Here is a 9,197-nt window from a genome sequence, read left to right on the forward strand (position 1 = left end):
GGCCCTTCCTTCGCACACTTTGGCCCATCTGCCGAGACACAGCAGCCCAACGTGGGGGAACAGAGCGCCTTTGGGGAACAGAGCAGCCGAGGATTCCCCGGAGCAGCGGTGTTTGCACAAGGCTGCCAGCCCTGCCCGAAGCCATCCCAGTGGCAGTGGCGTTGGGAGCACATGGGCTGCAGGCAAATATTTACCGTACACATTGGGTGGTGCGTGTGCCGAACACACGGAGGGTGAGGGACTGTTCCATGTAGCGTGGCCCGTTCGCTCCCGGGTCAGCACTGTCCCCACACTGTCCCCGCAGAGCGGGGCGCGGCGCTGCCCCAACACGCAGCGGCACAGGAGCCTTACCTGCCCCAGCGGCACAGGAGCCTTACCTGCAACTGACTGACCCCTTTCACTGCCCCTCCGTAGCAATCTGAGGGGCAGGAAACGCGTTAGTGTAATTTTTAATTACTACATTTGTTTTTAATCAGCCAGTAATTGGAAAAACAGCAGGTTTCGTTTCTGGCTCAGGGAGGTGTGGCCAGCGCCTCACCAATAGCAGCAGTGCGGCACTCCGTGCTGAGCGTGGCGGTTCCATAGTGTAGTGGTTATCACGTCTGCTTTACACGCAGAAGGTCCTGGGTTCGAGCCCCAGTGGAACCAGCGCCAAAGTGCTCGCTTTTCTTTTCGCTCTCACTGATTTTTTTCATTATTTCCTTAAACGCGATGAGTTTCGGTTTAGCTGTTTCCTGCTCRACACAAGGAACCTCACAGGCAGCTTCAAAAAGCGCGGGCCGTGGTGCGGCAGGGACGGAGCATTGTGTTTGCAGAAAGGCGTCCCAAGCGGGACACCGTGTCCCTCGGGRTCTTTTGCACAGGCTGCAGCCTTGGCAGGGAAAGCCCGGCTGCAAGAGGAGCCTTTCCTGGCAGCTCGGGAGAGGGATCCCCGTTCCCGTGGTGTAGGAGGGGTTCCCTGTGCCTCCTCCAAACAGCCAGGGACAAAGGCAGTGATGAACTCTGCATCCCGCTGTGTCCCCAAGGAGTGTCACCCGGACAGAATGAGCACGGGTCCTTTCATCCCTGTGTTTGAGCGCTGGGGAAAGGCCAGTGCTTTTCACAGCACACAGCTAGCAAGCACAATGAACTCCATCCCGTTTCTCCCTGGATTGCCTGCATGGTTTTTATTAATTGGGAAAGAAAGAGCCATCTCAGCTTGCCTCGGAGCAGTTTCACTTTTAAACTATAACTCGTTGTGTGATTTTACATGTGCCAGGCTTTAGGAAAGGCTGAGCTCTGGGYGTGTGTGCTGGCACAGCATCTGTGGGTGCGTGGGAGCCCCATCGAGTGCTGGGGCTCTGCTGGAGGAGAAGAATCCCCGAGCTCCAATGACCTGAAGCCAGTTCTGGAGTATCTTTGCAGGATCAGAGTGGGAGGGGGTGATTTACCTGTCTTAAAGATTAAAGAGAAAAAATTGGCTYTCCTTACTTCAATCAGAGACTCATTAAGAAACTTATCTTAATCATCATCATATTAAGAAAACTATTAACCTTWGTCAGCGCTTGTTCTCACTAAACAAACACTCTGGGGTATGGGCCAGCTGCAGGTCGAGATTGCAGATGGAGGTTGCAGACTAATGCAAGGATATCCCAGGCTGCAAAAGCTCTTTTGGGTGGAAAGCAGCCATACATCACACAACGAGAGCTGGCAGGCTRAAGTCACAACACTAACACCATATTRAYRCTAAGGTCCTGTGCATTCACAGCCTGGAAGTGCAGATGTGCTCACACCTGGCGTTCCTATGCCTGTTTTGCATCCCACAGGAGGCAAAGCCAAAGCAATGTGATCCCACATCTGGAGTGAACTGTCTGCCACACACTGGCTGCTCCCAGGATACAGCTCCAAGCTTAGCCAGACACAGCAAGATTTCTCCTAATGTGGGATATGATCCTTTGGTGTAGGTCCATCCCATGTAAAAGGGATGGTTATCCCATGGTGCTGCCCTGCCATCGGCAGCCACAGCACTCCAAATGCATCAGGATTGCATTAGGCCTGGCACTGGGCCTAGGGGCCAACACTGGTGACTATCTGGCTCATTTTCTTATATTTAGGAAAAACTCTGCTTTTCGGAAGACAGCTTAAGCTCATGGTTCAGACTTGTAAAAAGAATCTTTTATTCTGAGAGCCATACCTTAAATATGTGTATGTCTATCCATTTCAAGGGGATCCAGCTCCTGACTCTGGCTGTAAAAGCATTGGCACTCTTGCCCTCTCCACATTAATATTCCTGCTTCTGAGAGATGCTGGTGGCTCACACGGACATGTATAAATGTGTGTTTTGTACGATCACTAACTGTGCTAAACCAGACGTGTGCCAGTCCCCCATTTGTGCTGATTCACTCGCTGCTGCTGGGTTGTGTTCAGCTCTCAGACACTCTGCTCTGTGTGTGCTGCTCCCATGGAGCTGTCTGGCACTCTGACTGGGTGGAACACGACATTTCTACGTGGARTTACACTTCTCTCTCACACACGAGTGCTTCTGCCTCCTGCTTCCCCTCCAGGCCACACACACATGCTGCTACTCACACTAAAAGCATCTCCCGCCTGTAGGGTGGCCTCTGGGTTTATTCCACACAATCTGGCAGAAGAAAACACACCAAGATTTCTGAGGGCCATGAAAACATAGCAAAATGTCTTTGGGGCACTGGGAAAAGAGCTAGAGCTGGGGAAGATGTGTGGACAAAAGAGTGAACCTGCCCAGGCAGTTCTTGTCCCTGTTTTACATAGCAGTGGCAATGTCACCAAAGTTCCTAATTTGGGATATTTTTACKAGTCTCAGCTTTGCTCTGTAATCAGTGCCAGCCTAATCTTTTTCCTTTCTAAATTTTTATTTTTTAAACAGGGCAAATGTAGCCATTTCTGGTGTTGTGTTCTGTACAGGCCCTTATATCTTTTCTGTCTTCTGTACCTGAAAATATTTCTCTGCTTGCTGGGAATTAACTACATGATTCATTTAGCAAAGTTGTCAGCAGTGGCAGCATGGTTTTGCCATTTACAGTTATTAAAATAAAGGACTATCAACACATGAGACACAGACTGTCTGAACTGCATACTATTTATACAGAGACTTTAATTTTAATGCTCTTCTAATCTGCATGTAAAACTGTTTGGTTTTTTTGAATGCTGCAGGCACTTTTTAAAACAAAGGCTGCCTCTTTTTCTGTGTGGAGGGAGTTTTATAACAGGGCTGCCAAATGAGTGTGCTTGAGATTGCAGGGCAGTGACCCTTCYTAAGAGTATCCCTTTGGACAAAATGTTCTTTGATAAGAGCTGTTCCTGAACACGTTCCCTGAGCTACTGTGCATTTCTTACAGAAAATCAAAACCCATTTGAAGGGTGGGGCTGACCATAAASCAAGCTGATTTAAAACTGCCCGCAGTGATGTAAGAGAATTTGGCTTTGCTTTAATTTAAAACATGGGAGGTGATTTCTGTGTGGGAGTAGCTCTCCTTCCCCGTGACCTGTCCTTAAGAGACCATAAGGTGAGAGGCTGAAGCTCTGCTCTGGTTTTCCAAGAGATATGTGGATGAAGGTGTTTAGGGATTTTAAGCTGGGATTTTCAAACCCACGAGATTTAGATACCAACTGCTCATCAGTGCAGAGAGGGAACAGATATCTGAGTGTCCTCAGCAGCTCTGGAAATCTGTGTCTGTGTGGCAGCCCATTTGAGACTGAACAATACAAAGAGGATTCTGTTAGAGCCTGAAGTGAGGTGTTGCAGATGCCCAGAGCCTGTCCTGGTACCCTCCATGAGTCTCACATTTCTTTACTCCCTGGTCCTTCTGGTGGGTCTCACTGCCCCAAGAGGGGAACAGCATTTGGGCAAAAAATCAGCCCTTTTTCCTTAGAAAAAGGAGCCCCTTCGTGGTGATGGGATGAGCTGCCCTGCCTGTTCATCGTTCCATCCACTGATTCCCCGTGTTTGGTGTGAGCTGGCCCAGCCCATGAGGCAGAGTGGCTGTGTCTGTGCAGGCTCTGCCTGTGACTGCCCTGCTCTCCTGTACCTGGGCAAAGTGTGGGGTTTTCACTCCTCAGGGCTGAGCAAAGCAGTGAGCTCCTGGCAGGAGAATCCTCTGTCCATGTCACACACTGTCACTGAGACATTCCACATCTGTGGCTATCCACAGGCACGTGAGATGAATCCTGCCAGGACTGTTTTCAGAAGATCAGCATTCTTGTYTGCACAGCATTTCTGAATGAATATAGACCAGAAGGGCAGAGACACAGGGGCTTAACAGCAGCCTACGTGATCTGTGCAGGGCTTTAATCTGTTCCAGTGCATCCCATCTGAGATCCCTTGAAATAAAGCAAGCTGCTTCTGAAGCAATTGCTTTCAAAAACCTCCATTAAAAATTCACTGTTAATTGCACGTARTTAACAGAGATTGGAGGAACAGGTGCAAGATCCACTGGAATCACTAGCAGTCTGTTTTTATCTTGACTCTTTCAGTCATTTTAAAATCAAATTTATTACTCTCTTTGATGTAGGCTGCTTGAGASAACACCATAGGTAGAACTGATAGTAAAGAAAGGTTTAGATTTTTGGTTTGAGGTTTTTGCAGCCTAGCGAGTCAACAGCTGAAAAATGCTATTTTTGTTTGATCTACTAATTGCAGTTTYCAGCCCTGTGCAATTCGATGACTGGAAGAGCAATGAGGCCAGGGCAGATTTCTCCACACAACTATTGTTAGGAAAGACACTGACAGTGTAGAGGTAAATAATTGGGATGGAAGATAATGAATTCATGCTATATAGACAATATACACTAGCTATCTTTTATAAGCATTAGGCATGTTCATTTTTGCAGGGTGTATRTGTGAATGTGGGTTTAGCCTGGTTTATTTGGGATGTGCCTGCACACAGAATCAGATCCACACTCACAGTGTCAGAGTCTCTGTGGCCTTTTCAAAGCTGTTCAGAGATGGCACATCCTCCAGGATGGAGTTTGACAGCAACAGTTGTGTGTTGGCTTGATGGAGCTGCATCAAATCATGAGAATGGAGGAGAGTAAGGTGCTTAGGCAAGGCTTAAGTTAATCTGATGCCTTCCCATCAAGCCAAGCAGTGCACTAAGGAGCTATTCACCACAGAGGAAGGGAAAGATGCAGCTCAAGATGGGAAGCGTCCTGCTGTCTCTCCTTTTCTGGTCCAAAGGTATGCACTTTGCCTCCTGAGAGGCCTTTCAGATATCCCTCTCTGTGTTTCTTGTTTCAGCCGTGCTTCCTTCTGCCAGGGGTACAGAGCAAGCTCTTCTCTGCATTCTCATGGAAACATCATGATCTGGGGAAAGGCAAAATGTGTAATTTATGTACATGAGTGAGCAGCATTCTTACAGCTTTATGAATATTCAATAGTAAAACTCTGTTTCCRAAAAATAATTGCAGTGTAAAAAAATTGCCGTATAATTTGTCAAAATATGAATTTGCAAAGAAAATTGTAGTGCAGCTGAGCCAGTGTGTAAATAATAATGCTGATTTGAAAAATGAGGTACAGTATAACAAGGAAGACTGGTCCTTCATTAATCAAAATTCTTGATTAATCAAAAACTGATCATTTTCTCTAGCAGCAAGACATTGCTGATGAAGAATGCCATTTTTTAAAGGCCCTTCCAGGTATTTTGGCCTGGAAAAGACTTCCAAAGACACTTTTAGAACAAAAAACAACCATAAGTCAAGAAAATGGRAAAGGTATTTATCAATTTTGAGGCTTTCTCATATTCATTTTTCAGAAAAGTAGCAATGAAAGTAGGTAAGCAGAAGAAGCCAGAAAATCTAGGGTCATAATCTCCTTCCATTTTAATTCACCCAGCTGTGGAGAGGCAAGGAGATAATTTTCTTGTTTGTGTTTAAATTTCTGGCATCATCAAAGCCAGTGGTAAAGCTGCTTTTTTCTTCAGCAAGGCTGAGGGTTGCTCTTGGTGAGTGCTGGGCAGTGAAGGTGTGGATCAGGTATGATCTGTCAGGCTGAGGAACAGATTCATCACACAGTCCCTTTTAATTAATCACACAGTCCCGTTTTCTCCTGAGTGGGTGGTGAATTCACACTGTTTTGACTTGTCTAGTTTTTCCTATCTTTGTTTCCATTGAATATTTTGTTCTCCCAAATTTCACGGGTAGGGAAATGAGTGCTGCTCAGCTAGCTGTGCCTTCATTTCATCTTGTTATGTTTGGCTGTACCCAGCTCTGTCTAATTAATAGGTCTTTGTTTTAATCTCCCAGCAAATATTTGCACCTTCTCTCTTTCCTTGTCTTTTCACTCTCCTTTGTTTCACTTGGGAAAGTTACRGGTACCTGAGCTTCTAGGAAGAGTGTTTTTATACAAACTCCAGCATTTTTTTCCCTATAGGTGGCATAACTGCAATTAGTCCTTGGAATGAGTTCATCCACCTTGCTCTGAATCTCAGACACAGCTTGCTTTTAATAGACACCCACACATCAGGATATTTTTGGAGAGCTTGCAGTGAAAAATAACTTGCAAGATCACTTTCCAGGCATCACTSCTTTGGTATTTAATTTATTTTCCTSATTTATTGCAATTGTTAATGTAGTGTTTTTCTCGTGGTCCTGTTGTSGATAGAAGCAGAGCAGTGTCCCGACACTGGTGCCTGTCCCCGCACCGAGGTGTCCCTGGCTCAGCCCTGATTTCACCGTAAGCTCTTGAGCTGATTTGCCCTGGCAGAGGAGTGGCTCAGAGGAGCCCCCGCAGCCCCGCGCCTCGGCTGGGCTGGGCTTGTGATTGCCGGGGACACAAACACCCAGAGCAACATGTGGGGCACACACACACACACAGACACACAGACACATACAGACAGACAGACACACACACAGACACAGAGACACACACACACACACACAGACAGGGTCAGTCAGTCACACACACACACACACACACACACACAGACAGGGTCAGTCAGTCACACACACACACACACACACACACACAGACACATACAGACACACAGACACAGACAGACACAGAGACACACACACACACACACACACAGCCGCATATAGAGCACAGGAAAGCTCCGGAGCACTGCGGGACCCTCTGTACGGGGACCCCAACCCATGCCGCACACAGTCACACACACACACAGCCATGGGACACACACACAGAGCAGCATGTGGAGCACAGGAAGGCTCCGGACCCCTCTGTACGGAGAGGGGAGCACCGAGCCGGGGTGACCCCAACCCATCCCAGGGACACACAGACACACACACACACACCGAGCCGGGGTGACCCCAAACCCATCCCGGACACACAGACAGACACAGACAGCATATGGAGCACACACAGACACACTCACACACAGACACAGCCATGGGACACACACACACACACACAGACAAGGTCAGTCAGTCAGTCACACACACACACACACACACAGACAGGGTCTGTCAGTCACACACACACACAGAGCAGCGTATGGGGCATAGGGAGGTTCCGGAGCACTGCGGGACCGGGACCCCAACCCCTGCCGGGGACACACACACACACAGACACACACACAGATAAACACACACAGATACACACACAGAGATACACACACACACAGAGGAGCATGTGGAGCGCAGGGAGGGTCCGGAGCGCTGCGGGAACCCTCTGTCCGGGGACCCCAACCCATGCCGGGGACACACACACACACACAGACACACACACAGATAAACACACACAGATACACACACAGAGATACACACACACAGACACACACACACACACACACACACACACACACACACACACACACACACACACACACACACANTAAGCTCTTGAGCTGATTTGCCCTGGCAGAGAAGTGGCTCAGAGGAGCCCCCGCAGCCCCGCGCCTCGGCTGGGCTGGGCTTGGGTTTGGGTTTGGGTTTGCCGGGGACACAAACACACAGCATATGGAGCACACACATACACACACAGACACACAGACACAGACAGACACACACACAGACACAGACACAGCCGCATATAGAGTACAGGAAAGCTCCGGAGCACTGCGAGACCCTCTGCACGGGGACCCCAACCCCTGCCGGGGACACACACACACATGGACATACACACAGACACACACACACACACACAGAGCAGCATGTGGAGCACAGGAAGGCTCTGGACCCCTCTGCACGGAGAGGGGAGCACCGAGCCGGGGTGACCCCAACCCATCCCGGACACACAGACACACACAGACACACACACAACATATGGAGCACACGCAGACACACTCACACACAGACACAGCCATGGGACACACACACACACACAGACAGGGTCTGTCAGTCACACACACACACAGAGCAGCGTATGGGGCACAGGGAGGTTCCGGAGCACTGCGGGACTGGACCCCAACCCATCCCGGGGACACACACACAGATACACACACAGAGATACACACACAGAGATACACACACACACACACACACACAGCCATGGGACACACACACACAGACACAGAGCATAATGAGCGCAGGAAGGGTCCGGAGCACTGCGGGACCCTCTGTACGGAGAGGGGAGCACCGAGCCCGGGGTGACCCCAACCCATCCCGGGGACACACAGACACACACACACACATCCATGGGACACACACACACACACACACACACACACAGAGCCCGGGGTGACCCCAAAACCCGTGCCAGGCACCGCAAGGGACACACCCGCCCCCGTTACAGCCCCTGCTCCTCTGGAACAATCTCATCTCTGCCGTCCAGCACTGCGCCATTCTCTGCACTCACCTCTGCTTTTTGYAGCTTTGAAGAGAAAAACAAAACGAGAACCTCACCCCCAAATAAAGGCTCAAATACGCCTTTGGATCGCGGTAAATCACAACTTTAGAGGTGGTGCCCTTTGGCATAATCAGTGCATCTGATGAAATTACTGTGCAGGAAATGTTCCAAGCAGGAAGGTGCGAACATGTCAATAAGATTAAAAAATGCCTCAAGTTTTCTAAGGAACACGTAGGGAAAAAAGATAATTAATTATACATCTCTTAAGAAAAAAAAATGGGAAAGGTTGATTTTTTTATTTTTCCAAATTATTTAAGCTTTTTTCAAATAATGTCTCAACGTGAAAAAGTCTAGTAGAAACGTTATAGAAACATTATGGAAGAGGAGAGATTAATATTAATTAAATAGGTATAATTGGGATTACTTAAATATGTTTTTA

General features: G+C 48.4%; 1 non-coding gene across 1 annotated transcript; it reads left to right on the plus strand.

The window, feature by feature from the left end:
• Nucleotides 1-575: 575 nt before the first annotated feature.
• TRNAV-UAC (transfer RNA valine (anticodon UAC)) lies at nucleotides 576-648 on the plus strand. The gene has a single exon. It is a non-coding gene; the product is annotated as a tRNA-Val (tRNA).
• The last annotated feature ends 8,549 nt before the right edge of the window (nucleotides 649-9,197 follow it).

Source organism: Malurus melanocephalus, unplaced genomic scaffold (genome assembly GCF_030028575.1).
Source record: "Malurus melanocephalus ecotype Western Australia unplaced genomic scaffold, MMel_1.1 scaffold_1060, whole genome shotgun sequence".
Taxonomy (NCBI): Eukaryota; Metazoa; Chordata; class Aves; order Passeriformes; family Maluridae; genus Malurus; species Malurus melanocephalus.